Genomic DNA, 25,515 nt, shown 5'->3' with positions numbered 1-25,515 from the left:
CTGAGAGTTGGTCTAGCTTCTCTTCCACTTCCCCAAGAAACAGTGAAATATTCAGAAACTTTTGAGTACCAGTCAGCATTCAGGGTAGGTGAGAAGGGAAGATGGTTGGCGAGGAGAAAACTTCAAACTCTTGAGCTCAGTAATGCGAAATTACTGTGGCTCATTAGGAATTATCAAAAGCTTTCTCTAGTAGAAACGATTTAACTTCATACAGAACAGACTGTGCTTTCTAATATAACTCTCACATTGTGAAATGAAGACATGAGGGGGGAGTCTGGCTTATTCACTCAGTATAAATATTCTGGGATTCATCCATGTTGTTTTGTGTGGAGTCCATTCATTTTTATCACTGAGTAGCATTCCATTGTATGGATATATACAACAAGTATTCTGTTGATGGAGATGTGAGCTGTCCAGGTTTCAGTTGTTACAGATAGGGTTGCTATGAACATTTGAATATAAACACTCTTTGTATACACGTATTTTTATTTTTATTGTGTAAATATCTGGTAGTCAAATATTTGAGTCATATGGTTTACCATTTAAAAAAACTGCAAACTGTTTTACAAAGTGGTCGTACAATTTGGGTCATAGAATTTGACTTTGCATCTGTGTATAAGAGTTCCAGTGGACTCTACATACTTGTCAATGCTTGTTATTGTCCGTTCTTTTTTCACTTCAGCCATTCTAATATGTGTGTTGGATTGTGTTGTACTAGCTCTTTGTGGTTTTAATTTGCATTTTCCTAATGACTAGTGATGTTGGGTGTCTTTTCATGTGCTTATTTGCCATCTGTTTATCTTTGGTGAATTGTCTGCTCAGATCTTTTGCCCACTTTTGGGGGTTATTTGTATATCTGTAGAGTGCATAGTAAGGTACATGCTCCGGAAAAGAAGCAAAGACACCGTAGTTGTGAACAATATTGTATGCCAGAGATATTTAGCACCAGCTTCCTTTATTCAGGTTAACATAGTCTTACTTTACCCCTTTCTTCTCCAAATGCATTTGATAGATTTCATGATGTACGTGACAGCATTACTTCCTTGGTCTTTTCTTGAGATGAGTTCAAGCCTGGGACCTTTCCTGTGGAACAATGTTGAGTAGAGAGAAAAGCTTCTGTTGAACAGGACTAAGTTCAAATGTTGGTTCTATTCCATGCTAGTTGAGTCACTGTGGGGAAGTCCCTTATGTCTCTGAGTCTTAGTTTCTATCTGGACAACTGGGGGGGGGGCAGTCAATGTGGAGGTGACGGCATCCCCTTTACAGAACTATCACGAGGATCAAAAGGAGCTAAGGAAAGGAAGCATCCAAGACTCTGTTGAACTTGGGTTGTTTGAAATTTCTTTGTCTTCTTTTTTCCTCTGTAACTTGAGTGGGAGACAAGCAGAGATGTGTATAGGGCTTGAGAAAACAAGTACACGATATTCTTCAGGGTACTCTTTTAAACACTCCTTAAGTAGATACCTTTATAATTATACAGGTAGGAGTGAAAGTTCTGCCACCTAGAAGTATAGGATGCTGGTGAGCTAAAGGTACCTGGCACTACGCACCAGACTTTGTATAAATCAGCCCAAGAAATACATAAGATGAAGAATCCTCTTTCAGGTACGCGAAGCCTCACTAGGGACAGAGAATATATCCCCATAATTCTTCTTTATTATTTCAAGTTACATGAAATGTTTACTTGGAAACAGAGGACCCCTTCTGGCTAATGCTGAGTGATGTTGATGTTTTTATGAAAAAAGGAGATGATATTGTTAGATGGGGAGTAGACTGGGGAATTGGGATTTGAGGATCCTCGATAGTGCTAAATATTTTTAATGCATTTAAACCTGATCCAAAGTCCCTTGTGGCCAATTGTATTACTTGTTCATAAGTATTTATTCATTCCTTAGGCTTGCTTTCTCTTGATTGGAATACCCTTCTGTGTGGCCTTTTCTAACACTAAATATGTCATTTTAAGTCTCCAATTCTTCAACACTGAGTGGGTGTCCAGCAATTCAGTTCTGACACTGATTACCCATAGTTAGTGCAGACCCCATGGGCTAAGGGCTCTGTCCCACAAGACTGCCCCACTTCAGATGTCAGCTGCAAATGGCAGCCCCCAGTGACCCACACATCTGCCTGCTGACTACCAGTTCAGGGGTTCCAACAGCCTCCTCGCTCAGGTTCCATAATTTGCTAGAATGATTCACAGAACTCAGGAAAGCACTTCACTTAAGCAACCGGTTTATTATAAAGGATACAATTCAAGAACAGCCAAACGGAAGAGATGGGTAGGGCAAGGTGGGAGGGCGGAGGTGCAGGACTTCCGTGCCCTCTCCAGGCACACCACCATCCCAGCATGTCAATGGTTCCACCAACCAGGAAGCTCCTTGAACCCACCAAGGCATTCTTATGGTGCTTTCGTCACATGGGCACACTTGATTAAATCCTTAGACATCTGTGATTGAACTCAACGGCCATCCCCTTGTCCCTCCCTGGAGGGGGGTCGGGCTGAAAGTTCTCATTCTGTATTCACATGGCTGATTTTTCTGGTAACCAGTCCCCATCCTAAAGCTACCTAGGACCTCCTTTCCTGTGATTCATTTCATTAGCATACAAACCCCCAGTAAAATCCAAGAGTTTGGGGAGCTCTGTGCCAACAACCAGGGACAAGGACAAAATATCAATATGTATATATATATACATTTACTGTACCACACCTTCCAGGCTCCATTGACTCTAGGCTTGGTTATCTGACTTGCGTGGAACAATGAAATGTGGGCAGCTTGGCAGCTCCAGGTGAAGGATTTAAGAGGAATTCCATGTCTTTTGTTCATCCTCTTGAACTTCTGCACTCTATCGCCAGGACAGCACACTCCAAATAGTGGCTGCGCCTTGAGCCTGGTTCCCAGAATAAGGACTAACAGAGCGGACCTGAACCCAAACGTGGCACCGAGCGCACCCAAGCCCTGTTGGACGCAGCAGAGCTATACCCAATCCACAGACCCACGAGGAAGAAGGACAGGTTTGTGTTATAAACTGCTGAGATCTTGAGTTTGCTTGCTGCCACAGCAAACACTGACAAATGTATACATCAACATGCATTACTTCATGTTTATCCTTTGCTTACTGCTGGATTTTAATCACAGTTGTACATGTTCGAAATAAATCATATTTCACTAAATTCAGAATTGCCATGCATTGAATATTTGTTTATTTTTAACATCTTTATTGGAGTATAATTGCTTTACATTGTTGTGTTAGTTGCTACTGTATAAAAAAGTGAATCAGCTATACTTATACATTTACCCCCGTATCCCCTCCCTCTTGCGTCCCCTCCCACCCTTCTAGGTGGTCACAAAGCACCGAGCTGATATCACTGTGCTGTGTGGGTGCTTCCCGCTAGCTATCTATTTTACATTTGGTAGTGTATGTATGTCCATGCCACTCTCTCACTTCATTCCAGCTTTCCCTTCCCCATCCCCGTGTCCTCAAATCCATTCTCTACATCTGTGTCTTTATTCCTGTCCTGCGCCTAGGTTCTACAGAACCATTTTTTCTTTTTAGATTCCATATATATGTTAGCATATGGTATTTTTGTTTTTCTCTTTCTGAGTTATTTCACTTGGTATGACAGACTCAAAGTCCATCCACCTCACTACACATAACTCAATTTCATTTCCTTTTATGGCTCAGTAATATTCCATTGTATATATGTGCCACATCTTCTTTATCCAGTCATCTGTTGATGGACACTTAGGTTGCTTCCATGTCCTGGCTTTATTGTAAATAGTGCTGCAATGAACATTGTGGCACATGACTCTCTTTTTTTTTTTTTTGCAGTACGCGGGCCTCTAACTGTTGTGGCCTCTCCCATTGCGGAGCACAGGCTCCGGACGCGCAGGCTCAGCGGCCATGGCTCATGGGCCCAGCCGCTCCGTGGCATGTGGGATCTTCCCGGACCGGGGCACGAACCCGTGTCCCTTGCATCGGCAAGCGGACTCTCAACCACTGCGCCACCAGGGAAGCCCGGCTCTTTTTGATTTATGGTTTTCTCAGGGTATATGCCAAGTAGTGGGATTGCTGGGTCATATGGTAGTTCTATTTGTAGTTTTTTAAGGAACCTCCATACTGTTCTCCATAGTGGCTGTATCAATTTACGTTCCCACCAACAGTGCAAGAGGGTTCCTTTTCTCCACACCCTCCCCAGCATTTATTGTTTGTAGATTGTTTGATGATGGCCATTCTGACCAGTGTGAGGTGATACCGCATTGTAGTTTTGATTTACATTTCTCTAATGATTAATGATGTTGAGCATTCTTTCATGTGTTTGTTGGCAATCTGTATATCTTCTTTGGAGAAATGTCTGTTTAGGTCTTCTGCCCATTTTTGGATTGGGGTGTTTGTTTTTTAATATCGAGCTGTATGAGCTGCTTGTATATTTTGGAGATCAATCCTTTGTTGGTTGCTTTGTTTGCAAATATTTTTTCCCATTCTGAGGTCTGTCTTTTCGTCTTGTTTACGGTTTCCTTTGCTGTGCAAAAGCTTTTAAGTTTCATTAGATCCCATTTGTTTATTTTTGTTTTTATTTCCATTTCCCTAGGAGGTGGGTCAAAAAGGATTTTGCTGTGATTAACGTCTTAGAGTGTTCTGCCTATGTTTTCCTCTAAGAGTTTGATGGTATCTGTCCTTACATTTAGGTCATTAATCCATTTCAAGTTTATTTTTGTGTATGGTGTTAGGGAGTGTTCTAATTTCATTCTTTTACATGTAGCTGTCCAGTTTTCCCAGCACCACTTATTGAAGAGACTGTCTTTTCTCCATTGTATATTCTTGCCTCTTTTATCAAAAAGTTTTGACCATATGTGCGTGGGTTTATCTCTGGGCTTTCTATCCTGTTCCATTGATCTATATTTCTGTTTTTGTGCCAGTACCATACTGTCTTGATTACTGTAGCTTTGTAGTATAGTCTGAAGTCAGGAAGCCTGATTCCTACAGCTCCATTTTTCTTTCTCAAGATTGCTTTGGCTATTCGGGGTCTTTTGTGTTTCCATACAAATTGTGAAATTTTTTGTTCTAGTTCTGTGAAAAATGCCATTGGTAGCTTGATAGGGATTTCATTGAATCTGTAGATTGCTTTGGATAATATAGTCATTTTCACAATGTTGATTCTTCCAATCCAAGAACATGATCTATCTCTCCATCTGTTTGTATCATCTTTAATTTCTTTCATCAGTGTCTTAGAGTTTTCTGCATACAGGTCTTTTGTCTCCTTAGGTAGGTTCATTCCTATATATTTTATTCTTTTAGTTGCAATGGTGAATGGGAGTGTTTCCTTAATTTCTCTTTCAGATTTTTCATCATTAGTGTATAGGAATGCAAGAGATTTCTGTGCATTAATTTTATATCCTGGTAGTCTACTAAATTCATTGATTAGCTCTAGTAGTTTTCTGGTAGCATCTTTAGGATTCTCTATGTATAGTATCATGTCATCTGCAAACAGTGACAGTTTTACTTCTTTTCTGATTTGGATTCCTTTTATTTCTGTTTCTTCTCTAATTGCTGTGGCTAAACCTTCCAAAACTATGTTGAATAATAGTGGTGAGAGTGGGCAACCTTGTCTTGTTCCTGATCTTAGTGGAAATGGTTTCAGTTTTTCACCATTGAAAATGATGTTGGCTGTGGGTTTGTCATATATGGGCTTTATTATGTTGAGGTAAGTTCCCTCTATGCCTACTTTCTGGAGAGTTTTTATCATAAATGGGTGTTGAATTTTGCTAAAAGCTTTTTCTGCATCTATTGAGATGATCATATGTTTTTTATCCTTCAATTTGTTAATATGGTGTGTCACATTGATTGATTTTGCATATATTGAAGAATCCTTGCATTCCTGGGATAAACCCCACATGATCATGGTGTATGATCCTTTTAATGTGCTGTTGGATACCGTTTGCTGGTATTTTGCTGAGGATTTTTGCATCTATGTTCATCAGTGATATTGGCCTGTAGTTTTCTTTTTTTGTGACATCTTTTGTCTGGTTTTGGTATCAGGGTGATGGTGGCCTCATAGAATGAGTTTGGGAGTGTTCCTCCCTCTGCTATATTTTGGAAGAGTTTGAGAAGGATAGGTATTAGCTCTTCCCTAAATGTTTGATAGAATTTGCCTGTGAAGCCATCTGGTCCTGGGCTTTTGTTTGTTGGAAGATTTTTAATCACAGTTTCAATTTCAGTGCTTGTGGTTGGTGTGTTTATATTTTCTATTTCTTCCTGGTTCAGTCTCAGAAGGTTGTGCTTTTCTAAGAGTTTGTCTGTTTCTTCCAGGTTGTCCATTTTATTGGCATATAGTTGCTTGTAGTAATCTCTCATGATCCTTTGTATTTCTGCAGTGTCAGTTGTTACTTCTCCTCTTTCATTTCTAATTCTGTTGATTTGAGTGTTCTCCCTTTTTTTCTTGATGAGTCTGGCTAATGGCTTGTCAATTTTGTTTATCTTCTCAAAGAACCAGCTTTTAGGTTTATTGATCTTTGCTATCATTTCCTTCATTTCTTTTTCATTTATTTCTGATCTGATCTTTATGATTTCTTTCCTTCTGCTAACTTTGGGGTTTTGTTCTTCTTTTTCTAATTGGTTTAGGTGTAAGGTTAGGTTGTTTATTTGAGATGTTTCTTGTTTCTTGAGGTAGGATTTTATTGATATAAAGTTCCCTCTTAGAACTGCTTTTGCTGCATCCCATAGGTTTTGGGTTGGCATGTTTTCATTGTCATTTTTTTCTAGGCATTTTTTGATTTCCTCTTTGATTTCTTCAGGGATTTCTTGGTTATTCAGTAGTGTATCTTTTAGCCTCCAAGTGTTTGTATTTTTTACAGTTTTTTTTTCCTGTAATTGATATCTAGTCTCATAGCATTGTGGTTGGAAAAGATACTTGATACGATTTCAATCTTCTTCAATTTACCAACTCTTGATTTGTGCCCCAAGATATGATCTATCCGGGAGAATGTTCCATGAGCACTGGAGAAGAAAGTGTATTCTGTTGTTTTTGGATGGAGTGTCCTATAAATATCAATTAAGTGCATCTTGTTTAATGTATCATTTAAAGCTTGTTTTTTCTTATTTGTTTTCATTTTAGTTGATCTGTCCATTGGTGAAAGTAGGGTGTTAAAGTCCCCTGCTATTATTGTTTTACTGTCGATTTCCCCTTTTATGGATGTTAGCATTTGCCTTATGTATTGAGTTGCTCCTATGTTGGGTGCATAAATATTTACAATTGTTATATCTTCTTCTTGGATTGGTACCTTGATCATTTTGTAGTGTCCTTCTTTGTCTCTTGCAGTAGTCTTTATTTTAAAGTCTATTTTGTCTGATATGAGAATTGCTACTCCAGCTTTCTTTTGATTTCCATTTGCAAGGAATATCTTGTTCCATCCCCTCACTTTCAGTCTGCATGTGTCCCTAGGTCTGAAGTGGGTCTCTTATAGACAGCATATATATGGGTCTTGTTTCTGTATCCATTCAGCAAGCCTGTGTCTTTTGGTTGGAGCATTTAATCCATTTACATTTAAGGTAATTATCAATATGTATGTTCCTATTACCATTTTCTTAATTGTTTTGGGTTTGTTATTGTAGGTCTTTTCCTTTCTTTTGTTTCCTGCCTAGAGAATTTCCTTTAGCATTTGTTGTAAAGCTGGTTTGGTGGTGCTGAATTCTCTTTGCTTTTGCTTGTCTGTAAAGGTTTTAATTTCTCCGTTGAATCTGAATGAGATCCTTGCTGGGTACAGTAATCTTGGTTGTAGGTTTTTATGTTTCATCACTTAAATATATCCTGCCACTCCCTTCTGCAGAATTGCCATCATTTAGATTTTTCTTTGCATCTTGGGTTTTAAGCTGAACTTTAAAAGGCTTCATTGTCACTTGCTCCTATGGTTTCAGGCCCTCTTGTATCCACAAAGGCCTGGAAATTAAAGGAAAAAATAAGTAGGTTACCTTGAGGCGAAATCCAATGCAGACTTTGCAAAATCCATTATGTCTGAAAAATATGTTTCTTGAGCCTCTCAGTCCAAATGCCACTGGCTTCCTCCATCCCCGGTTGATAGTACATTATGTTCAGGACTTATCAAAAATGCAGCCAGCCCGCAATTCAGACCAGCTTGCATGGAGGCGAGGTTCCCAGTGGGAGATGCCTCACAGAACTTTGTTATCTCTTGACTAAGAATGGCTAGTTAGGAATGACAGCTCTAAGAAGGAAAATGCATGCTGAAGAAATATAGATGAGAAAGGGGCAAGAAGAAAAAGGGGGAAAAAAAGAAAAAATCTCCTGAAAAAAAAAAACAACTGAAGTTTGCCCTGTAGAAATTCAACTGTGTGTGTGTGTGTGCGTGCGTGTGTGTGTGCGCGTGTGTGTGTGTGTGCGCGTGCAGTAGGACACTCCAAAGCCCAGAAAATCAAAGCAGAGAAGGTGTTAGCCTACAGTGAGAGATGAGCACCCAGCTCCACTGCCTTGGTGCTGGGCAGGTGCTGGCTTGGACTAAAGAAGGGGTGAGAATTAACTAGAGCTGCTTCTGAACGCCTTCCTTGGAATCGCCTGTTTGTGCTTTTGTGGTTTTGTTATCCCTTCATTCTTGGTGCTCTTCCAGCTAGCAGGCTCCTGCAAACTCAGGTCTTGAAAGCAAACCTGACTCCATAAGTCTGCAGGAAAATAAGCACAGCAGTGTTTGTTCCTTTGATTCGTGCTCTTTTCCCATGGATCTATTTTTTTCCCACAACCCAAAGACTCATAACAGTTAATGAACAGCCCATAGTATAGAGAACATAAAATAGATTTCCCTCCTGAATCATCCTTGATTACGGTTTCTACAAACTCATGTGCGGATTACTGGGTCCAGACCTTCCATTTGTGGGAGGGGCTGCTTATTTTCAAAGGCAAGTGCGAAGCTATTGATAAACTCAGAAGACTTCAGTTGATAAACAGCCCAATTTCAATATACTCAGCCTGAGAGTCTTCTCTTTGAAACTCATTATGTCCTTTAATATAATGCAACATTTAACCTGTCCTATATTTAGTTGTCTCTGTGAGTATTTGGCAAATTTAAATTTTCAACCAGTTTCAGCCTGAGCCATCAACATTACATTTTTTTTTTTCCAATTTTGGTTGGGTCACTGAAATAATTGCTGGAGCTTAGCAGATTAAGTTGGATTGATTTCCATGATCTATTACATATCTACTACAATATCCAAGGTTGTGATTGGGGTGGAGAGACATCCTCTTTTACTGTCATTTGTTTTTCTGAGCAAGTTTAAAAAAAAATGCTTGAGGAAAGCCAAGAGTACTTATGAAAGGCACTGCATCTATGCATTAGAGAAACATCTTTAATTATTGGTGATGAATTAAGGAAGTTTCCTTCTTAAAGGTGGAGATGCTCTGTGTAGACAGTTCATCACTGTAACACTGGGATCCTGCTTGTCCTTTAGTTTCAAGTTCTTTTCTTTAGAAACGGGATTCAGTGGAAGCAAAGTCCAGGAGAGTGTGGGTCCTGTTGAAAATACTCTCCTCTTAAAACATTCCGTGTCCGTGGACAACCTAGGAGAACCTGCATCCTGTAAAAGAAACCCTTCATTTACAGGCATACTCTTCTTAGAGGTTAATTCCCCTGACCTTCCTAAATCAAACTCATGCATAGGAGTAAACAGTGGTTAAGTGCTGGCCTGTCTACAGAGGAGCAGAATATGTAACAGACTTTCATACCATCTGACATTTTTCAAACTTGGGAGAAGGATGATGGTGGAAAAGCCTCACTTGTGATGCTACCATGAAGCCAAGAGAAGAGAAATGAAAAGAAACTGAAAGCTGTCCCTGCACCGCCAGCCTCAGATTCCAGCTTCTTCTTCCCATGGCAAGCACACATCATTAACACTGGTAATGTCTTCACTGAATCTGCTTGGATGAAGTGACAAGTCTAATTTGTTACCGACAGACCGACGGCTGGGAGTACGTTTAAGAGGCATTGCTCTTGCTCCTGGACCCTCTGAGTTGCTGTGTGGAGCCTGCCAGGTAGGCTTGGCATTTGGTTAAAGACTATCTGTGATTTCATCCATCTCCCCAAAGGCCTCCCAGGGGAAGCACCTGCTGCTTCTGCTCCCTCCTTCTTTCTTCATTTCCAGGAATAGCCTCTGCCAGCAAACCTGGAGGTGCTGTGATTTAAAATCCACAACCTGGGGAGGGACTCCTTATGCAAGCAATTACCATTAATAATCAATAGCGCTCAGCCTGACAAACAATTGCAACAGATCTGGATCGGTGTAAACTTATTCTTTGAATCCTATGGATGTGGCAGTGATACTGGTTTTCATGAACTAGAAAACATATTTGGGGTCCCATTTTAATAAGCTTTAGAGTGATTTTAAGTTAAGCTACATAGAATTTAAAAACATGATGCAAATGGGGTCTCTGAGGAATGGAGATGAGAGAGCCTCATGAAGGAAAAGCTTAAATCATTACCTGTGACCTAATATTACAATAAAGTGAATTTTATGTGGAAGATGATGATTGTCTGATCCCAATGCCAACTAAATCCAGAGCAATGATTACGGATTTTAAATATGATATGAAATATTTAGACTCTACATTGAGCAGGCTTCCTCTATAAGGCAGATATTTAGCTTACGTAAGAAGCTATAGCGGAAAACGGATCAAGAGTAAACCAGCTATCTACGCACACACTACGTGCCTCACTTCTAGTTAAAATTAATGGTGCTGAGTCTTTGAAAGGCATTCATGGAATGTGAGAACTGGAAGTGAGTTCCCCAAAATGTCAAAGAAACAAATATTTGCTGTGATAGATATGGGTCACAATTTAAAGCGAAATTCATGCTCTTCTTTGACTTTACACGTATTGTCCTTCTCGTTTAATGTCATTGGTTTCCTGATTTAGTTTTAGAAGTTCAGTCTTTTAAAAGCACGTGCACCACGGGAATGGAATATAAACCAATAATAATCTAGCCCGTGCTAATATACCAGGCACTTTGCTAAGTATTATACATACGTGATCTCATTTAATCCTCTGAACCTATGATATATTTACATCTTTACTTCAATTTTAGATAAGGAAACTAATGTTCTAAAGATTTGGAATTTCAAGAATATGCCAATAAAACAAGTGTAAGATAGCGTAGGGAGATTATAGCCACGTAAAAGCAAAGTCCAGTGAAAGACTGAGACAGCCCTGATTTGGAGATAGATACAAGGTACTCTTTATTCATTCTAAGTATCAAGGACACAAAGAAAAATAAGAAATGGTCCCCATCACTGAGACCTGAGTATAATGAAACAGCTTGGGGAGGGCATCGGGTTAGTGCTCTCTCTGCTCACAAGACATTGTCCCGCAGAACTCAAGATGCAGATGCGACCATACTTTGTAGTCCTAATCTCCAATTTCCATATAAATAGCACAATTCGATGGATCGCACTGTTTCAGAGTATAGCTAGCTTCTGCCACTGCAAGTTCTAGAAAAGAGGCGAAATGATCCTCACCTCTTAGTAATATTGCAGGGAAGACTTCTGTGATGGGATAGATGGCCTCTCAGATCATTCCAGACCCAGAAATTCTGCCCCTGCCTTATGACTGTTAACAGATGAGTGGCCTGTTACCATTGATTGAAGGCCTGCGAGTATGTGAAGCTGGGTGCAAACAGCTCTTGGAGCAGATGGAAAGAACAGGTTTCTTAATGGTAATTGGTCCCTTGGATATCACTGCTCACTTTCTACCTCATTTTTTGGAGGTCAGTGTGTCAGTATAAAAAAAAAAAAAGACTTTTCGGGTGTGAATTACTTTGTAGCCTCATGTATTGAATTTCAGTTGAATATCTTCATCTCCTACCTTGTCTCCAAACACCAAACATGTAGAGGCAGAGACTTCTGAACTCCAGATACGGCCCTGGATTTGCCATTCACTAATGGTGCGATCCTAAGTCAGTTACACTGCTTTTCTGGATCTCAAATTGCACATCTGTAAAATAAAAATAATTGAGGAAAATGCCCCAAGTTTCCTGTTCCTATTTCCGACCACATTGAGAGGATCGGCACCAACCCCCTCCCCACTTGTCACGGGTATTATCCTACAGAAGACCGGACCCGAGGCCACTCATAAATCCTCCTTCTTCCTCCTTGCCCGCTAGGAAAGCTAGCATGCTGGGGCTCTGACCATTTAACCCGTTTCCCAGCAAGTGACACATCCAGAAGCAAAAAGGAAGTTCTACCTTAAAAAGTTCTTTCGATTGTTCTTGCTTTGCTCTGATGTAAAACTAAAACTAAAAATCAGTCATAGACCTCTGGAGGTTTTAGTAGAGACTCATTTAAATCATTTGCTCTTACAGTTGTTATACGTCAGTGTTCACACATTGCAAGCTTTTCTCACAGCAAGATGCGCCCCATCCAGTGGACTTTACTACAGAGGACTCTCATCACTCGTGTTGCTACATACGCGTCATTTTTAGCACATTTTGCATGCTCAGTATTCTGCTACCGATTGTACACATCACTCCAGCTGTGTCAATTGACGCTTATTTTAGAGAATAAGTATAAATGTAGGTACACTATGTGGAGAGTGTATTTATATTCATGGGACACATTTCTGTGACTGTGCATATTAATTACAACATTATTCAAGTGGTTCTTGTAGAGATGGGAATATACACTGTATACAAGTCATTTAAAGTTCATTTGGGTGGAAAATATTTAGATAAACTAAAAGCAGAATCCTAGTAAATGCAACATAGACTCTTAAATTATTCTAGTATTTACTTTACTTTCTGATCTTTGTATTGTTCAATACAAAAATAGTATTATAAATTGCTATGCAAAGGAAGTTAAACCAAAGTCACCTTCAGTTTGCATGGACAAGAATCGGCATTAGACTTTCAACCTTGTGCTTTTGTAAGTGATGTAATAAGGGCAAGAGTGGGGCAGAAGGTGGCAAGTAGGTGCCAGTACTAGCTTCCTCTTCTCCGCAAGGAAGCCTGGAGTCTGTATTGGATTCTGAGGGCATTATGCTCCAACATCCAGACGAGATGCTTTGACTCTTCTTTCTAATTTTTGCTTTGAATAATCACTGGGTGTCTAAATCCCATTAGAAATGTTCTACTTTAATTGGGTGTCAAATTATTTGTGGAAAACAGGAAGCACACTACCTATAGGGTATAGGGGTCTGTTTGGGAGAAAAAGTAGAGCTGAGATTAGAACAATATATGCCAAATCAGAAGGTTTTGCTGCAAGATGTGGGATTTGGGGCAAATCACTGAGCTTTAATTTCCTCACTAGTAGAACTAGTAGAAGATGCTTAGAAAAAACGGAGCTAATATATGCTGTAAGTCCTCCCAAGTGTTGTATTTAAATTGAATGAGCTTCTGTTGGTGAAGAGACACTGTAATTCAGGAGTTGAAAGCAAGTTTTTTTTAGTAAGAGTGGGAGAAAGGCTACAATCCCAGAGGGTCTGGGAAGTTGAAAGTTTACCAGTACTGGAACTCAGTTACTGAACCTTGAGACCAAGAAGGGCAAAGAGGCTAATTTGATGGTTCCTTTACTCTAAACCTAGAGTTCTTTAAATTCTCCCTGATGGGAGGAGGATATGTCCTAGTGTCTACACGGAGCCGAAGCCTCCAGATGGGGTCAGGCCGAGGACTGAGCTGTTACTCTATAGCTTTCATCCTTGGGGAAGCATCCTAAGAATTTACTTTGGATTGTTTCCCATGAACTAAATACCTCAAGACATCAATAGGTATGAATTTAAGGGAGTTTGAAAAAATGTTTGTACAATTCACAATGAAATAAAAATGCTACAGTGACTATAGTCACTATGGTCTGGTGACTACAGTCACCAGAAACAGTGACTATTCTGAATCATTCCTTTTATCAATGACTCAAACTCAATGCCTCTGAAAACTAACTCCAGTCAAGAGCACTTAAAACACTTTGTATTCAAGCTCCTTAAAATGAAGAACTAATCATTTCTGCCTGCACTTTAAATAGAAAACAAGCTGGGCTAAGACAATTAGAAAGAATGGCACTGAGCAGCTTGTGTTGCACCCATTCTTCCCAGATATGTAATTAAAAATTACAAAATAATAATACCAAGATGTAAAATAAAAGTAAGAAAGTCCAATAAAGATCTAATTTCCCCCCAAAGGTTTCTCATTTTATGTTTTTCTTAGGAAATATCATTATTAAACCTAAGACTCTTTCAAACATCATTTTGGTGCCCATAAGCATATGTTTTCTCTGCCTGTTGGGAAACTCAGAACTGAATGAACACAGCAGGATATGTCCCAAGAGTAGTAGCATCTCTCTTGTACTCTCGACTGGGAGATAAAATGAAGGCTCAGATTCAACAAACACTTGGGGCAAGAGAATGGAGGTGGACACTGAAAGAGGAAGCGGTTAATCAGGGACTGAATGTTGGTCTCCCCATTCCTCTGAGTAAGAAAAGCAAGGAGAGCTTTTCCGGAGTTCTGCAGCTACACAATCACTGAGCAGTACTTCATGAGGGAAGATCATAGCATTTCCTTCTGCAAAGACAGTGGCAATGAAAGAGCAGATGTATTTCTGCTCAGTTATTCAGTGTGAAGAGTCAGCAGCAAGTCTGAAGTGAACAAAATTGATAATATCCTTCTAGTCCTTCATGGAAACAAACACAAAGATAAAATCTGGCAGCCTGGCCTTTTGCCTCCCTTTTCATTCTTGGCTGTGGCAGTAGGCTGGCTGGAAAAGACCTCCCAGCGTCTGGTTCAGGGTGGAGTAGGCATACATCACTTTCATGTCTTACCTTCTAAGTCCTTTCTTTAGTCTCAAAACCAAAAGTTACAAAGGTGTGTTATTGCTGGGATTCTAGGCAGTGAGTGGCCTTGGAGATGAATGGGAATAGGATTGTCCATGAGGCATGAAAAGGGGATAGGTCTAAAGAATAGAGACCAGAGTAAAAATAAAAATTATAAAAAATAAAATAGGAAAGCACAGAAAAATAGTAGCTGAATAACCAAAGGGAAAGAAAAAGGAGGGAACCGCTTATAGGCTGAATTGTTTTCCCCCAAATTTATATGTTGAATCTCAATCCCTAGTACCTTAGAATGTCACTGTATTTGGAGAAAGGGTACTTAAAGTGATGATTAAGGTAAAATGAGGCCATGTGGATGGGCCCTAATCCAATATAGCTGGTATCCTTATAAGAATAAAAGATTAAGACACAGACTCACAAAATGGGAAGACCTTCTGAAGATACAGAGAGAAGGCGCCCATCTACAGCCAAGTGAAGAAGCCTCAGAAGAAACCAACCCTGTTGACACCTTGGTCTTGAATTTCTAGCCTCCAGGATTGAGAGGAAAGAAGTTTCTGTTGTTCAAGCCACCCAGACTGTCAGAACCAGAAAATAAAAGATAAAATCCTCCAAGAATAAATAGAAAGAATAGAGGAAAGTTGCAGATAGCTAGAAATCCGTAAGAAAATAAGATGGAAATAAATGAATATTAGGATGCAAGTAACAAAGGAGGGAGGAAAATGTGGGGGAGGAATCAAAGGACATGGTGGCATTTCTTGCTGAATTTCTGGGGAAAAGAGGAAATGAGACCTGGAAGACTAATAGGCATACAATAAACAAATACAACAAGAGAAAGCACACATCAGGTTTTATGTGCGCATGACTGAGATAAAATTTGAATGTTTAGTTGAACTTCCTCACTTTTTGAAACACCAACCACAGGGAAAGCCTGCAGTTCTTTCCAGAAACTTAGATTATTTGGGGAAATAAATAGATGCATGGGATAATCTTGATTATATATAAGAAGAATTTCAAATAAGGAATAACAGTGGGGGAAATGCCATAAGATTCTTATTTCTAAAAGAACAGATTGATCCATAGGTTGAGCAGGTAATTAAAAATTCTGTTAACGATGTCATTAATCAGATTCATTTTCTGGTCCTATTGGAGCTCTGCAGAAGTGTTTCTGGTGGCTTGCTCAATAATATGTCACAGAAACTGTGCAAGAATGCCTGATATGGAGAGGCTCAGAAGTCAAGTGCTGAGAAGTGGAAAAAACGTGCTACAGATTTTTGGCAGATGTTCTCAGATCAAATTATGGTGTTGAAAAATTGTATAGTATGTTCAGTAGAGCATCTGAGATGAAAAGACAGTTCAGTGGCTTTGTAATCTAGATAAAAAAAGAATCGTGGAGCCGTGCTTATGTAGGGTGTAATTCACAAGTTCAGAAGTGTCAATGTTGGAGGTGATGGCAAGGAAGCACGACTTTTTGAATAACTTTCACGTAAATTTACATATAAAAACCTGGGTAATATCAGTAGATCTGCCTGATTCCTTATTTTCTGTATCTATTGAGTAAGCTCTTAGGTTTTGTATTTTGTCTATTTATCAACCAGTACATGTTCTATACACAGGAAATGCTAAAAAAAATTGAGTAGATGGAAGAAAATATCCTAAGAATCATAGAATTTCAGAGTGTGGAACAAAATGAGGCATCATTTAGCTTATGTCCTTTAATTTACATTCCCATATAACTGAGGTCCTGAGATCTAAGTGATTTTTAATGTAGTTATTCACATGTAATGTCATGTATGAATGGCAGCCTCTAGCCTAAATTTTACTTTCTTGAGCAGCTGACATCTAGGTGATTTGAACAAAGTCAGCTGGAGACAATGGTGGATCAAGAGTGGGACACAAATTGTGCAACTCCCAGGTTTCTGGACTTTTGAGATCTTTGAAAAAAGATGCTAAATGTTCCAATGAACATATTTGTTATTGTTTTGAAAAGAAAATAATCCCTTCATAGACTATCCCTGATAAGAAGATATATTTAGATATAAATCTGGGACATTACAGGATATACCAAAAATGTTGCAAGCCTTTATTTGGGGGGATATCATTCCCTCACTTGTTCAATAAATCCTTACTGAGCACCTACTATGGGCCAGGCACTGTGCTAGGAACATGGCAGTGAGCAAAACAGTCAAAACTCTCTGCCCTTATGGAATTCGTATATTCATGTGGGGAGCACTAAAAACAAGAAAAATGTATGGAACATCAGATGTAATAGCGCTGTTGAGAAGAATGAATTGGGAAGAGATAGAAAGGGTAGGTTAAAATGATCTGATCAGATCAAGCCTCACAGAGAAAGTGATGTTTATGCAAAGGTTTGAAAGAGAAAAGTGAGTGTGAGCATTGCAGCTAAAACGAGCAGTTCTGTGGAGCTGCGGAGGTATTAGGGTTAGGGTTAGGGTTAGGATTAGGGTTTTATCATTTCGGAGGCTAAACAGTCAAGATCAGTGGCCAATATTTATTACATTAAGGAGGTAACAGGGGTAAATGCCACTTGGCTTTTCACTGTGTAAGGTGAAAATATTCTCAGGGGACAAATGACCTTTCAGACTATCCTGACATATACAATCTGGCCCAGCAAAGTGGGTACATTTCATGAGCTGGTTGGTTGAAGATGGTGAAAGGAAACCTTTGATGAATTCAGTCAATACTGGTTTTCTTTCATGTCAGTTTTTATCTGTGGACACAGTATGACTGCTTGCGTTAAGAAATCTAAATTGGGATACTACTTTCTGACAGATGTATGATGGATTTATTCACTGTGTCACAGCCAGAAGCATAACCCTTCTGCGGAAATGAACAATTTAGCATTTCCAGGTCACAGAAGACCGTGAAGATGATACGTCAGGCCATGTTTAGTATAAATGCAAATCTCACTGAAGAGTGACATGTCAGCAGGGCTTGAAACGACTCTTTTCCTTAAAAAGCAAACCTAAGAAATGGTCTTTCCCAAACATTAAATTTTTCTGCTATGGCAACATTTACAACAACTTGATATGTGAAAAAAATTGAGAACCCAGTGCAGATACATATGAAAAGAAAACAAGAGTCTCGTCTTTATATATATACACTTACTTCTTGGTTCCTGTACTTTAAAATGCATTAAAGTATGATTCATCTTACACATGTAAAATCATGTGTCACTTACTAAATACGCAACTGTTGAAAATACTGAAGCTATCTTCACTATTGAGATGGTCCACACAAACCTAGTAGAGGGGCTTCTCTGGCGGTCCAGTGGCTGGGACTCCACACTTCCACTGCAGGGGGCGCGGGTTCGATCCCTGGTCAGCTGGCTGGTCAGGGAACTAGGATCCCGCAAGCCACATGGCACGGCCAAAAACAAACAAACAAACAAAAAAACCTATTAGAGTTTTCTGCCACCCTTCACAGGCTACATACGGAAAGGGAACAGGTTAGACATAAATACTGAAGTCAAAATCGGGGGCAAAGCAGGGAGATGCGCAGCCGTAACAGATGGAAATGTTTTTGAGCACCTAAGGCATGAGAGCAGTGATTTGACAAAATACTCTACTTTTGGATACACCTGAAAGTTAGATCCACAATAAGACTGACACCAAGAGGTGGTTTTCTTTCAAATAACAATGAAGTAACCTAGCTTTGTAAGCATTTTCCCTACTTGCTTAAGAAAGAACTTCCGTTTAAAACCCAGAGCTGTCTTGTGTAAAGCTCTAACATTAGACACAGGGATTCAAATCTTAACTCTCATATTTACATCTGTGACTTTGACCTCTCTGTCCATTTGTCCTCCTGTTTCCCTTTAGGATTGTTGTAAGTTTAAATGACATAACACACAAAAGTGCTTTGTTCAAAGCACTTTTTCCAGTGTTTAGTACAGTGGAAAGACTCATGTATATTAGGTATCATTATTATGTTCCAGTGGTTCCTGGAATAGAAAAGTGGAAATTGGAAATACAGGACCAGACTCTAATTTGTTGCTTGATTCATCCTGGTGTGATGTGAAGCACAGGCTTTACAGTTAGACCTGGCTTCTAACCCCAGCTCCACCTCTTAGTAGACGGTGTGACACAGTAAATTCTTTATTTGCTTTCAGCTTCAGTTTCCTCATCTGTGACGTCAACACACCGCTGCAGTCCTTACAGGGCTGTGAAAAAGTGACAAGGGTTAAATGTCAATGCCCAGTAAGGAATGGCATTACTCATATTTACCTTATGGATGTTTAATGTCATATCAGATTTTTATTGTATATAGTTAGGATATCAAGAATCAAATCATATCCTGTTTCATATTAAGATCTGTAAAATATTTTTAAAGCATAGAAAAAAAAAACATGGGATTTCTTAGCAGCAAAGACCCTGGGAATAATCTAGTTCAATCTTTTTATTTTACAAGCAAATGAACTAAGACTAAGAATAGGCACGTGTGTTGTTTCTGAAGTCACATGGTTAGTTTGTAGCAGATCTAAGAGCACATGCCTGTGACTAGCAGACCAGAGCTGTTACAGGTTTCTCCCATCGGTACATTCCTAACAAGGCTTCTAACACAGCGAAGCTTTATTGCAATTGCTTATCATTTAATCTAAATAGTGAAGATTTTGTACTTTCAAATGCAAATATTTTCACACTTTGTTTCTTCACCTCCTGTGGCTGTAGATTTAAGAATATTAGATTTGCTTTGGGACAAATATTTTGGTTTTCAGGCAAATACTTTAATGATACATCTCCACGTATCACCTGCTAGGTCAGGGTAAGGATGCAGTAAGGGAGATATGAGAAAGGGTGTGATAGATTGTGAGCCGTGTCCATTTTCCCTTTGACAGGAGAATTGAGGATCAGTGTCTCATTTATTATACGGCAAATACCATGAGATTTTAAAAATATCTTGGAGTTAAGTACATATAATCATCACTCTATTTCTGGAGCCAAGATGAGAGAATGGATTATAAATTGCAGCCGGAGGTATTTGCATTGAATACATGGATCTTGGCACTGAAACAGTCATGAGATGCAATAATATATTCAGTTCATCAACTGGCTATACAGTTTCTATAGCATCTCCTTGTTTATTTAAATAATAAGTCTGTGTCTGAGACCAATAACTTCTCAGTTCAATCAACTCAGTGAAAGAGAAAAAAAAAAAAGAGACTAGTTTGCTTGATAATTCCCACCACCTCTCCTCACCCAGTAGACATTGGTATATTTCAGTCAAAATGAATGAGAATCGAAACTCCTGGTGTGGAGTGAACTGGAGGCGGAGCCGGGGGTGGGGGCTGCTCTCTAGCTCCCCCTGGCTCTCCACCCACCTGCTCGAGGGGGAGGAGTTACCTCCGCTCTTCGGCCTCAGAACTACCATGATGGCTGTGACCTAAAATCCTCAGGAAGCCCTGGGGTCACGGCCCAGAAGCACCCCGGAGAAGGAGGGTTGTGTGGAGCCCACCACAGTGCAGGTGCCTCCCTCAGGACTTTAGGACCCTCTGTGGACCCTGAAATACTTGCATTCTCAGGACTCAGGAACTCGGCTGGGACTGCTCACAATGGTACCCGCTGCCTCACAGCGCACTCTAGTCCTAAGTACACACAGCGCCCAAATCCAGCCCACTGGTCAGATCCAAGCCACGGCCCTCCAAGGGGTCCACTCCGTCCCTAGGGATGGAGAGGACCCTGCTCAGAGTGAGGCATCTTCAGAAGAGTCAGGAGTGGGCCAGGAACTCTCAAGAGAGAATGAGGCTGGGTACCAGGAGGATGGGAACCCTTCTTTTCTTTCCATTCCATCTGCTTGTAACTTCCAGGGAATCCCTGAAGGGCCTTGTTCTGAGGGAGGAGACAGCTCTTCTAGCAACTTTTGCCACCATTGTACCTCTCCGGCTTTGGGGGAAGATGAAGAGTTGCAAGAGGAATGTGATGGGGAGGAACCTCTTAAGTTTCCCAGTGGTTTTTCATGTGTGCCCAGTGGAAGGAAACCTGCGCTCCGGAGGCAACGGCAGCGCGTTCCAGCCAAGGAGGGTACTTGGGAGGGTGGACGCAGAGATCCCAGATCCCCTGGTCGACATCGGCTGGGCTGGAACCGGAGGTGGGCAGATAAGCGCAGAGGACTGGGAGTGTGGGTGCGTCAGCTTGGACAGGCAGGCTTCTGGTGGCTGATCGAACTGCTGGTATTAGTGGGGAGTGCGTGGAAACTTGTGGCCGTCTCATCTATGCACGCAGGCAGCTGAAAGGCAGTGATCTGGACCTTTTTTGGGTCTGGGTGGGAGTCTGGGCAGGGCGGCTGGGGGTCGGGGCCCAGGTGATGCCCCAATTTCCGAGCCAAGGGTTTTGCTCTGGGGCAGTGCTGTTCCCCCGTTTTCTTAGGCTACTGGGTGCTTTGCTGCTCCCGGCTCTGGCCCTTTTTTGGGGCTGTCTGCAGTTGGGCTGGCGGTTTCTGGTGGGACTGAGTGATCGGTTAGGCTGGAGGGGTAAAGCCACCTGGCTCTTCTCTTGGCTGGCTTCTCCCACCTGGCAGCGGTGCCTGATTCTGCTGAGAGACAGCAGGCCGTGGCAGCAGCTGGTAAGAATAGTTCAGTGGGGTTGGCTGGAGTTGCCTTGGGTCAAGCAGAGGACCAACAGGCAGGGGAATGCACCTGTAGCTAGTGGTCGCTACTGCCAGCCTGAAGAGGAAGTGGCTCGACTGTGGACCATGGCTGGGCTTCCTGAGGATGAGCTAAAGCCTTTTCATGTGTTGAGGGTTGAAGCCACAGCATCAGATGTTGAACTGAAGAAGGCCTATAGGCAGCCGGCAGTGATGGTTCATCCTGACAAAAATAATCATCCCCGGGCTGAGGAGGCCCTCAAGGTTCTGCGGGCAGCCTGGGACATTGTCAGCAACCCTGAAAGACGGAAGGAATATGAGATGAAGCGAATGGCAGAGAATGAGCTGAGCCGGTCAGTGAATGAGTTTCTGTCCAAGCTGCAGGATGACCTCAAAGAAGCAATGAATACTGTGGTGTGCAGCCGATGCCAGGGAAAGCATAGGAGGTTTGAAACGGACCAGGAACCTGAGAGTTCCAGGTACTGCGCTGAGTGTAACAGGCTGCATCCTGCTGAGGAAGGAGACTTTGGGGCAGAGTCGAGCATGTTGGGCCTCAAGATCACCTGCTTTGCGCTGATGGCTAGAAAGGTGTATGACATCACAGAGTGGGCTGGATGCCAGCATGTGGGAATCTCCCCAGATACCCGCCGGGTCCCCTATCACATCTCATTTGGTTCACGGATGCCAGGCACCAGTGGGTGGCAGAGAGCTACCCCAGGTGCCCCTCCTGCTGACCTTCAGGATTTCTTGAGCCAGATCTTTCAAGTACCCCCAGGCCAGATGTCCAAAGGGAACTTCTTAGCAGCTCCTCAGCTGGGCCCTGGGACCACTGCAGCCTCCAAGCCCAACAGCACAGTACCCAAGGGAGAAGCCAAACCGAAGCGGCGGAAGAAAGTGAGGACGCCCTTCCCACGTTGACACCACCTCTCTTGCCTCAAATCAATGTCAGGGAGTCAAAAGGGCTGTGTACAGCACAGGATGGAGTTTGATTTATTTTTAAATATTTAAAAAAGGGAAAATTTTAAGCTCAAATTGTTCACTCAGTACTTATAGGAAGCCCTGGAACCACTGTCCCTCCTCCACCAGCACCCAGGAACTGAGTCTTGTCTTCTGACAATACCAAAGAAATAGGGGGTGAATAGAACGAAGAACCTAAGGGCCTGGCCCTGGGCTGGACCATATCTCCCATAGTAGCGTGGGAACTGGGTACTTCCCTGGCGTCTGTATGCCTTTGTCTTGTCTTTTGCTTCTACAGCAGATGACACTTTCCCCCCACTTTGTAAACATGTCTGTATTATTTCTTGACCCATTTCAGGAGGGAGCCCCCTCCTTTGCCCCAATATACTAGTAAAAATACAGAACAAGAAAGCATGTAACCCTAATTATAGGTGATACATAGAGTTCAGAGAGTGGGAACTCTCACCTTGTGGGTAATCACCCAGCTTCGTGCTTGTTGCTGCAGGGATGGCCAAAACTGATAATTTTTAAAAGACAGATTCACGCCCTCTGCCCTTGGGTGAGGGGGAAGGATAGAGGGGCTCCAGGCAGCCCCCTTATGATCCAAGGGTTTGTATTTTTTAAGTTTGTTCGCATTAGTATGTACATATCTACTTAAAGCCAGGGGATTATCTTTCTATAAATACATAACTGGCAAAAAAAAAATTCCTGGTTTGAGTGTTAGTTAACTTACACTCTATGTCTTGGGAATCTATATATCTTAGAGGTTCACTAAAGAACTGTGTATTTGAACCAGTGGATTTTATAAAGCACGGTGAATACTCAAAGTACTAGTATATTTCCCTCATATTCTCAGTCTAACAGTACAAAGATAAGTCAAACATACCTCAATCATATGTTATTGAAAAAACTGTCTTATATATCCACTTAACAAAAAGTTATTGAATGCGGATCGTGTGTCAAATACTGTGTAATGTACTGTATTAAGTGACAGGTATATTTACAAATGTACTTTTATCAAAAGAGGGAGAAAAGAAAGAGCATGGAAGCATTATTCAGCTATTCAATTATTATAAAATATGTAAACAAATATTTGTCGTGAATTGGTTTTCCTCTGTCCTGCTTCAAGATAAGAAAAGAAATTGAGAGAAACTCTAAAAGAAGTTACTCCCAGGGTTCATGTTCTAGGTTCATAGGTAGGTTTATTTTACTCCTGATAATTAACTGGCATAAGGTGAATTAAGCTTCTCTTAGATACCAGGAATAAACTTCTCATCAGAAAAATTTATCAAGCCATAGAATCGTTGTTTGTGGAGAACATTCGAAGTCCCATTTCTGGAGTCCTTTAAAGAGAAAAATGAACAAGGTGCTGGTGCCTTATTGTAAATAACTTAGGCTCTGACTTTGTCCAGCTTTTTGTTCTGTAAAGAGCCTAGTGCATTTTGGGGGCTTAATAAATTTTGAATTATAAGTAACATTCTTACACAGCCTCTGGGGATGGACTCTTAGTCCTAATAAGATTTTCCAACTCTAATTTTCATGATTTGCTGCTGTGTAGGTAACAGTCATGAATTCAACAAGATCTATAAATGCAAAGTATTTTGTAGTCAAAGTATTTTGTAGTCTCAATATGTCAAGGATAAGATTTCATTGAAAGTAGCATTAGAATGAACACTATCGAGTACCTCTAAAATGTGGAGCGAAGGACGACCTATAGGATTTCATATAAGGTGAGTATTGTGTGAAGTGCTAACCCAGGTTAGTTTTAAGCTGAGATTGATTGGGAAATAAGATGAAATAGAAACGAGAAGAAAGATCATTACCCAAAATGAAAGGTGCTGGCGGCTTTATGGTGGCACAAAAGCAGAAAGGACCAGGACTAGTGAATTAGGTAAAAGTTCAGTATATATCAAACAGGCTGTTTTGGTACTAACACATTTCAGAAAATAACCCTGCTTTAGACAATATATGAAAGAGCATGATGTGTATATATGGTGGTGAGATGTGAGGTACGTGTGTGGGAGGGATGAGGATTCAGAGAAATTGAAGCAGAGGTAAGGTTAATGCATCTTTTGGACTAATGTAGTCATAATGTAACTGATGCAAAGAGAGAGTAGGTCATATATTGCTTCAAGGGAATCAGAGGGCAATAGGGGTCCTGGAAAGCCTCTCTGAATAATAGTTTCAGAGCATCTGCTGTACAATATGGTTAGAACCTTTTGAAGCCCCATGGTATAACTCACTTGTCACTTGGCTTGAGGAAGAGATGACAGATCTGCCAGGAATATTAAGGAAGACTTTTTTTTTTTCCCCAGGGAACACAACAAGCCAGCTGTTCTTATTGTATCGATATTTTAGCAAATGCATTGATCTTAGCATTCTGAACATACCTGGGATTTTAATATTTCACATATAATATGCTGAGGGAAAATACTGCCCTAGCACCTAGGAAGGTACTCTGAAGAGACAAGATGAAACCTGGCAGATGGATTTACTTAGCAAGAAATCATTTTAAAGATTAAGAAATACCTTGTTTTATTTCCTGTGACATGCTTCATTGTGCTTTCTCTAAGTTGTCCTTCACCTCACGTAATTAATTCAGAAATCTGACCTTCTCAAACTGTGTGAAAGAGTAAGATTGCTAAGGCACCACTGGTAAGAAGATCCAGGGTTTGGAGAAGTAGAGGTTGTACCTCAGACACTCTCCTTCAACATACCCACCTGCCACATACACAGCCACTTCCTCCCCTGCCACACACAGGCCTTCATCTCTGAGAGTAAGCCATTTACATTTAAAGGTGCCCAAAGACCCCTGGAGCTGCCTTAGCCCTCATCTGAGCGCTGCTTCTTTTAGTATCTCTATTTTCCAATCCATTGGAGAGATTTTCTTAAAATTATACCTGATTATGTCACTAATTTCCTTAAAAAACACTTGGTGTCTACTCAATGCTTTTAGTCACTTAATATGGGTGTAGAAGTTTTACTGGCCTTTCCTCCTCAGCACGCTTTCATGATTGGTTTCATGAGTCTGCTTGCCATTCCTGAATATACCAGGCTTTTCCTAACAATTCTTGCCCCAGGGTTGCTGCTTTTTCTGCACAGAATTTCCTAAAGTTCCCCTTCCTCTCTTCTCTGTCAGATTAAATCCTACTCATCT

The 25,515-nt window shown here is 40.8% G+C and overlaps 1 pseudogene; it reads left to right on the top strand.

Annotated features, from left to right (window-relative positions):
* LOC113628956 (dnaJ homolog subfamily C member 14 pseudogene) overlaps positions 1 to 22,319 on the top strand; it is a 34,813-nt pseudogene extending 12,494 nt beyond the window's left edge.
* Positions 22,320 to 25,515: the final 3,196 nt, after the last annotated feature.

The sequence above is a fragment of the Aethalodelphis obliquidens genome, unplaced genomic scaffold (assembly GCF_003676395.1).
Source record: "Aethalodelphis obliquidens isolate GAN/ISIS:26980383/991018 unplaced genomic scaffold, ASM367639v1 scaffold25, whole genome shotgun sequence".
Lineage (NCBI taxonomy): Eukaryota > Metazoa > Chordata > Mammalia > Artiodactyla > Delphinidae > Aethalodelphis > Aethalodelphis obliquidens.
The sequence above is the reverse complement of the archived record's forward strand: the minus strand, read 5'-3'. Positions and strand labels throughout refer to the sequence as shown.